This window comes from Lycium ferocissimum, chromosome 4 (assembly GCF_029784015.1).
Source record: "Lycium ferocissimum isolate CSIRO_LF1 chromosome 4, AGI_CSIRO_Lferr_CH_V1, whole genome shotgun sequence".
Classification (NCBI taxonomy): Eukaryota; Viridiplantae; Streptophyta; class Magnoliopsida; order Solanales; family Solanaceae; genus Lycium; species Lycium ferocissimum.
Genome location: NC_081345.1, coordinates 55,680,557 through 55,688,930, shown reverse-complemented (window position 1 = coordinate 55,688,930; position 8,374 = coordinate 55,680,557). Strand labels below are relative to the sequence as shown.

The window sequence follows — 8,374 nt, the reverse complement described above, 5'->3', positions numbered from 1 at the left end:
CCTCTACCACAGCCTCTAGATGAGCCTCGGCCTTTTGGTAGCAGGCACGGGCACCTCATCTTTCAGGACTATCGCATGTTTTCTCACCATCTGTGAGAGAATAGGAATAGAAGTCAGATACTAATTTGAATCGTCTAAATACCAAATTGAATAAAGTAGCAAGGAAGGAGTGAAGAAAATGGAAGTTCCCTAAATGTCCTATAGCCTCTCACAGATAAGTACGGAGCTCATCGTACCGATCCGCAAGACTCAACTAGACATTGCTCTTGTACTCGTACGACCGGTGAACCTAGGGCTCTGATACCAACTTATCATAACCCAACTCGTAAGCCATACCGGCACCCACACTATCCCCCCTGGTGGGAGAACCCTTTCCCCAACTACATTATTTGAATTAACCATGCGGAAATAAGAGCAAAAATATATTAAAGTCATAAACGATAATAGAATAACATAAGTGATTAACTAAATACAATTACATCCCAAAACATGGTCTGGACTCGTACAAGAGATCTAAAAAAATGCAATACCCAGAAACTAAACATAAGTCTCAAATCAAAGATAATAACTATCTGGGAAATAAAATAGACAGGTAGCAAAGGAAGGAAATTCGGGTTGCAGGATCCAACAGTGGCTCACTCTGAATCTCCAACAAGAAGGCCTCGGAGTCATTAGCAAGGTTGGGAAGTAGAACCAGTGACGCATGCTGCACTCAAGAAAAAGTGAAACAAGAGTAGTATGAGTACAACACTATTACTCGTAGGCATCATAGGCCGACAACGATTAGGTCACGCATATAAATTGAAAGAAATCAACAAGTAGAGCAGATAAGCAGTCAAGTACAATCATAAAGCATGTTCAAGTGTCAGATCCAATGAAGTGTATAAATTGTCGAGTAAATAGTCAAGTACAGAGGAATGAATGTAGATGCAATGTGATGCAATGCAATGGACTAGCCAACGTTCCATACCCTTACACACATGCTAAGGCAAATACCTCAAAGCTATCACCCATGGGGGACCCGCGAAGTCCACTCACCCTCATTCTGGCAAATGAGCTTGGACATGAGCACTCTCTTGCTCTGGTAAATGACCTCGGATCACGAGCACTCCCTCGCTCCGGTAAAAACCTCGGATCACGAGCACTCTCTCTCTTTCATGATCTTCGACAAAGACCTCGGAGGCCACATTCTCTCACTTATCATCATTTCAAATCACAATCATATCAAATCACATACGAAATACGGAATGCATGCCATGCATGAAATCAACCTCAACAACACCGCATATCATAGGATCCACAGATACTTGTCATGAAATGCAAATCAAAACTCAATATATCTATATTATTCCTCTTTCATGAGATAAGTGAGATATCAAGAGACAGAGATAAATACATCAAATTCATGAGTATAACAAATATGGCAAGAGGCCCAACAACATTCATACCAACCCAAAGGGATTTATCACCATAACCTTGCCCGGAGGCCTATCATGATTTCACCGTCTATGTCTACCATTACATACAATTCTCTAACTACAGTCTAACAAAGGTAAGCCGTAACCTACCTCGGTACCGAGCATGTGCCATGAACTACTCCACTTGAGCTTTCCCCTTCCGGATCGCCTCGGAATGGTCAACGTCTATCAAATAGTTACTCTACATTGGATTATGAGTCTAAGGATACCCATAATGCTATACTTCTAAAACGACTCAAAAATGACCCCGGGCCCATAAGGGCAAAAAAAATTATTGGAGAATTAGTTTAACCAAAGACTAAGTAGTCATAATCTCAAGTTTCATGCAATTCTAACCCCAAATGAGCTTTAATTTCATCACTAATTAAAAGCCCCCAATTTTGGAGCAAACCCTCAATTTCCATAACAAGATTTTTGGGTTAAAAGAGAGATTCAAGCTTAGGAATGAGTCACCCATTGATTAATTACTCATAATCTAAGACTTTACTCATCGAAACCCACATTAGATCGAAGAATGTTTAAAAATAAACTTAGGGTTCATACCCCAAAACCCCAAACTTAACACAAGATTTCTAACATGAATTTCCTATTTAATAGATGATACAAACATAAAAAGAAGGTGGGAAACTTACTCAAACAAAGAATCTCAAACAAACCCCACAAAATCGCCTACCCAAGCTTTCTAAGTCAAGATTTGTGAATGAAATGAACTAAGAACGAATGGGGAATTAATGATTCCTATTCAGCGATATCCGCACTTGCGGGCCAGTCCTTGCATCTACGAAAAAATGGCTGTAGATGCGACCCAACTTAATCCCCACAATCTCGCAGGTGCGGGGAAAAGCCTGTAGGTGCCTCGATTCCCAAACAACCACAATCTCGGACCTGCAGACCAAGACTCGTAGAGGCGAACCCCCAGGTGTGATCCCACATCCGTAGATGCAGCACACCAAAAACCAGAAAACTCTGGTTTTTCACAAACTTCATCCCGAAAACCAAAACTCATCTGGGACTCCCAGATACAAAACAAACATGCAAACCACTCTAAAAATACGCCAGGAACTCACCTACGCCCTCAGAATTTCCAAAAGAGGTCATCTTGACCCGGTCAATCACCAAATGCCTAAAATAAGCTTTTCAACCAATGAACCAAAATACCCCCATGTGCCTCGGGAACCAAACCAATCACTCTTCCCAGTTATAATCAACCTCCAAACCTAATGAAATCGACAAAAACTCCAAAAAACTCATTTACTCAAAAGTCAATTATTGGTCAACACTTTTTCACTTATTTAACTTAAAAGACTTCTAAAATCCTCAAAACCAATCACGACTCACTCGATTATCTCGGGAACCGCACTACCCATCCCCATGAGTCAAATATACCATAAGGAAGCTAGGGGAAGGGTAAATAGGGGTAAAAAAAGTAAAATGCCATAAATGACCAAACGGGTCACATTACATGGTTGTCAAAGTACCTAAATAACATAAGCACTAAACTATAGCCCACTAATTAATAACACTCAATATTAAACTTATATATATGCCAAATGGAAAGTTAAAGTTCATTTCCTAACAACATATGACATGGAAGCAACACACAAACCTATTAAGCATAAGATGATCAAGCTTTGTCGGACCAATCTTTTCCTTAAGTGGTCTATTGTTACAGTATCCACAATAACAAAAGCTTCAAATTCAGCAACCTTCACTCCTATCATGTTCCTCTCAACCTCAAGAGCATCTAATATTCCCCTAACTCTGTTATAGTGACACCATCCATAGCAGTAGAAACTTCGAAATCAACCACTTTTTCAGTTAGCATGTTCCTTCTACACTCAAGGGCATCCAATTTTCTCCTCAAATTTGTTATGGTTACAACATCATTAACAGTAGAAGCTTCAAAATCAGTTATCTTCTTCGTCAAATTATTCCTTTCAATATCACAAGCGTTCAATTTTTGTTTTTGATTATAGATGATATTTATAGCTATTGGGTAAAATTTATCATCATCTCAATCCCAATATTTACATGATTGATTCTGCCAAAAATTCCACAATATAATCAACAAAATGAACCCTAAATCCAATTAAAACTGAAGTAATAGAACTCAAACATAAACGTATCTTGACCATACAAAGAATTGACAAATGGTCTACCAACGTTGTTCGATGTCCAAACCAGGAAATGATTTACTTTAAGTTCATAATGACACGTCCTCTTCGAACCAATTGAGCCCACCTGACCCCTCAGACATTCTTGGAAAGGGATTTGGATGATTGGAGAAGAGAAGAAAGGAAGAACTAAAGTTGGGGGTTAGGGATTAGTCGAAATCGTAGGATAAAGGATGGGGGTTAGGTTTTTTTATTTTGATCGTATATTGTCGATGACAGCTATGAGTTAGAGATTTAGGTTAAAAGGGAATGGGTTGTGTTCTGGGTTAATTTGGTAAAATGGACATTTAGTTGGACGCCACGTGTAAAACCTGGTATTGTAAAACCGACCATTTGAGCCGTTAATGAAAAATGGCATGAATGTGCATTTTTGGTCACAACGAAGGCTAATGAGTCATTTTGGATAGTTCGATGGCATATTTGAGCTTTTTCCTACTAAATAAGATAACTACCTGCAACATAACTCTAATTTTGTATTACCTAAATGGGCAAAGGCGCAAATATACCCCTCAACTGTGCGATTTAGAGCGGATATACCCCTCGTTAAAAAGGTGTTGCATATATACCCCTGTAGTTACAAAAATGGTGCAAATATACCCTTGCCGTTACAGAAATGGTACAAATATACCCTTTTCGCTGCCAGATTTTTTTTTGAAAAATCATTTAGCTTATCTTTTAATTAAAAAACTCCACGTGGCTATAAAAAAATAAAAACAAGTCTACCCATTTTTTTCTAGCAGACTCATTTTTTTAAAGCCACAGGGCAATTTTTTTTTCTAGTGGGTAGTCTCATTTATTTTGAAAAAAATATCTCCTTTGCTTTTAAAAAAATAAGTCTACCCATTTTTTCAAATGAACATGACCCGACCCACAGAAAAATTACCACGTGGGTTTAAAAAAATAAGACCACTAAAATAAATATGTAGAGTTACTTTTTTAAAGCCATGTGGCATTTTTTTCAATTAAAAAACAAGCTAAATGATTTTCTTAAAAAAAAATCTGGCAGCGAAAAGGGTATATTTGCACCATTAGTGAAACGGCAAGTGTATATATGAACCATTTTTTTAATGAGGAGTATATCTACTCTAAATCACAAAGTTGAGGGGTATATTTGCACCTTTTTCCTTCCTAAATAACAAAATGGAAAAAATTATTAAAAAAAAAAACTCTTAAGAGGGGTGGGGCAATGTGGGTTAACATGGGTTAGTGTGGGGCGGGTTGGAAACAATTTAAAAAGCTATGCTGGGGCAGGACGGGGCGGCTAGAAAATTTTGTGGGTTAAGGCTCAACCCGCACCCGCCCCGTGCCGTTGCCATTCCTAACTGAATCTCCCAAGGGATCATCATATTTTGCCTCAAACTTATCTTACAGTGTATGGGGGTATTCTTCCCAACTAGATGGAGGAAGATGTTGGCCACTAAGCATGTAAGATTGATGTCACTGTATAATCATATCATTAAAATCCAAAGCTGCAACAGACACATTTTAGTGGTGTTAAACTTCATCTAGAAAGAAAAAATTATTTGATCTTATAACCACCAGTCTTGAAATTCATTTCCATTGAATCTGGAAAATCAATCTTAGAATATCTTCTTCTTTTTTCTTTTTTTTTTTTGGTTAAAACAGAAATTTGTATTGAACCAAGTATCATCTGTACACAACCTGCTCATTTGTACTATAGAGATAGGATCCTCAATGCAAAAACCTATGCAGAAAAAAAAATCTATGCTACACTAGAACTGCCACTATCTATGCAGCATTGTTAACAAAGGAAACTATTAAGGTTTGCTAACCTTCTAAGCCATTTACAGTTGCTCTGGCCTACAATATGTAATTGTAAAGCTATTTCTCTAGTCCTATCCATATTGCTTCTACTATGTTGTTGGAATATGCGTGCATTTCTCTCCATCCACACATGGCAGACAACAGCTGTGAAGACAAAAACCAAGATAGCCCATTCGGGGCTCCTGCTATTAACTCTTCTTGCCATCCATTGTACTTCATCATCCCAATTGCCAATCTGTTTCCTGATACCTGTCTAGTGTAGGAGTGTTTGCCACACAAATCTGGTGTAGTTGCAGTCAAAGAACAAATGTTTGTGCGTCTCTAATTCCCCAGTTAAGCAGAGTTGGCATACAGGATCCGCTTGTATTCCCCAAAAAGCTAGTCCATTAGTCGTAGCTAATTTGTTTTGAACTGCCATCCATAGTATAAATTGTTGTTTGGGAATGACATTTTTTAGCAAGACCAATGATTTCCATTGCACTTTGGGATGTTGAGGCATAGCTGAGACATATGCTTTTTTAATGCTGAACTTACTATTCTTTGTAAACTTATCAAGCTCTTCCAACTCATTCTATTGTCTAGCATCAAACACTTTCCTAATCAACCATGTAGCTTGCTTTGGTGTTACCATCTCTTTAATGTCTCTGTTCTTCATGTAATTTATGTGAACCCAAAGTAACCACAATATGTCCTTCTGCTTAGCAAATGCCCATAAGAGTTTACTGATGGCGGTTTTATTCCATTGTTCAAACTGGATGATATTCAACCCTCCTGTGAATTTGGATTAGCATAAGGTGTCCCAAGCAATGGGACCCTTCTTGGCATATTCATTTGATCCACTCCAGAGATAGTTTCTGCAAACACCTATCACTATCTCGTGTATTTTCTTGGGAAGAAGGAAAACTTGACTCCGATATGTTTGCATCTCAAATATTACACTTTTTATGAGTAGTAGTCTGCCTGAGTAGGAAAGAAGCTTGGAAGTCCAACATCTTACTTTGGAAACCATCTTATCTACAAGTGGAAGACACTGGTTGATTGTCAGTTTCCTTGAAGATAAAGGAACTCCTAAATACTTAAAAGGTAATGTGCCAGATGTAAAATGCAGGTCATCAAGTAATTGTTATTTCAGTTGGTCAGTAACACCAGCAAAGGTATAAGTTGTTTTTCCCCATATTTGCCTTAAGACCAGAAACTACAGAAAAATGTTCAAAAGATTGCCTCATGAGATTTATAGAAGTGTAGTTTGCCCTACAACACATCAAGAGGTCATCATCAAAACACACATGTACAATTTTCAGTTTAGCACATTTGGGATGATATTTGAAGCCTGGATTTTGTTGTAGTTATTTCAAGGCCCTGTTGAGGTACTCCATCACTAGGACAAAGAGATTGGATCACCCTGTCTCGGTCCTTTATTTGCTTCAAACATGGGAGTTAGAACCCCATTAATCAATAAAGAATAACTGACAGTTGTAACACACTCCATAATCCAATTCGCCATTATGAGAGGAATCCCAAACTCCAATAGTAACTATATAAGAAATGCCCATTTAACTGAGTCATAGGCTTTCCTTATATCCACTTTAATTACAAATATGGGTGAGACTGATTTCTGAGTGTAACTTTTGAAGATTTCATATGCCAAGATCACATTGTCAAGAATAGTCCTTCCCTCAATAAAAGATGATTGAGATAGCCCTACTAGATAATCTACTATTGGTTTTAGCCTAGCAGTGAGTATCTTGGCTACAATCTTACACATAGTAGAATAGCAAGTAATGGGTCTAAACTCTTTCACGTAAGTAGGATTTGGCACCTTAGGTAATGGTGTAATATGGTGTAGTTAACCTTTTTTTAGCAGTTTCCCTATTTCAAAAAACTGTGTTACTGCATTTATAACATCTTCTCCCACCACATCCTAGTTTTGTTTAAAGAATTCTGCTGGATATCCATCTATACCAGGTGCTTTATCAGGTGGCAGTTCAAAGAACAACATCTAATATTTCCTGTCTGGATATTGGTAGCACCAGTTGTTGTTGTTGACCTAGGGTCAAGTAGGGGCCATCTCTAGCAACAGTTATGTCTAACACTGGTAAGGATTGAGCAGCTTCACCAAGTAATTTTTTGGAAAAAAACCTCTGAATTTCTGTTGAATAAGCTCAGGATCTGTAAGTCTGATGTTTTGTTCATTGCATATACTAGAGACTTTGTTTCTGGATTGTCTGGCTTTCAGTTGAGAATAAAAATATTTTGAGTTTCTATCACCAAGAGTAATCCAGGTAGCTCTTGATTTCTGTCTAAGCACTTTTTCATGTATACCATTCCATTTCTCAATCTGCTAACTGGTGGCTCTTTCCTCCTTTATGAATTGTTGATTGAAGTGGTCTACATTTAGATCATCTTGTATGTCATTTAATTTCCTTTGTAGCTCCACTAGTCTGAGTTCTTATAAGGAAAACTCTATGTGCATATCTCTAGTATAGAGTTCCAAGAGCATGAGTTTCCTCCATATAATCTACCTAGTGTAGCCTAGTATTGTTCCTTCCCATACTTTTTGAACAGATTTCTTATATTGGTCTTGTTGTAGCAAAGCTGTTAGTAGCCTATATGGTGTTTTTCCTGAGGATCTGGTTAGAGTGGTGTTTAGTAGAATAAGGGAGTGATCAGAGCATTGTGGGAGCATATATAATGATCCAATGACAGTGTATGTGTGAAACCATGCAGTATTCCCCATTGCCCAGTCAGTTAGGCTATATATTCTTTCACCTGCATCTCTTTTGTTGCTCCAGGAGTAGGAACATCCACTTTTAGTTAGTATTCCCAACCCCGAATCCTCCATACAATCCTGAAAGTCAGTTATTTCTGCTTGGTGCACTGGTGCCCTATTGATTCTATCATTCACTGTAAGCACACTGTTGAAGTCACCAAAAATTA

The 8,374-nt window shown here is 38.0% G+C and overlaps 1 long non-coding RNA gene across 1 annotated transcript; it reads left to right on the top strand.

Moving 5' to 3' along the window:
* The first annotated feature begins 4,871 nt into the window (after nt 1–4,871).
* LOC132054880 (uncharacterized) lies at nt 4,872–7,828 on the top strand. Its single transcript, XR_009414389.1, has 2 exons — nt 4,872–5,077; nt 7,403–7,828. It is a non-coding gene; the product is annotated as an uncharacterized LOC132054880 (long non-coding RNA).
* Nucleotides 7,829–8,374: the final 546 nt, after the last annotated feature.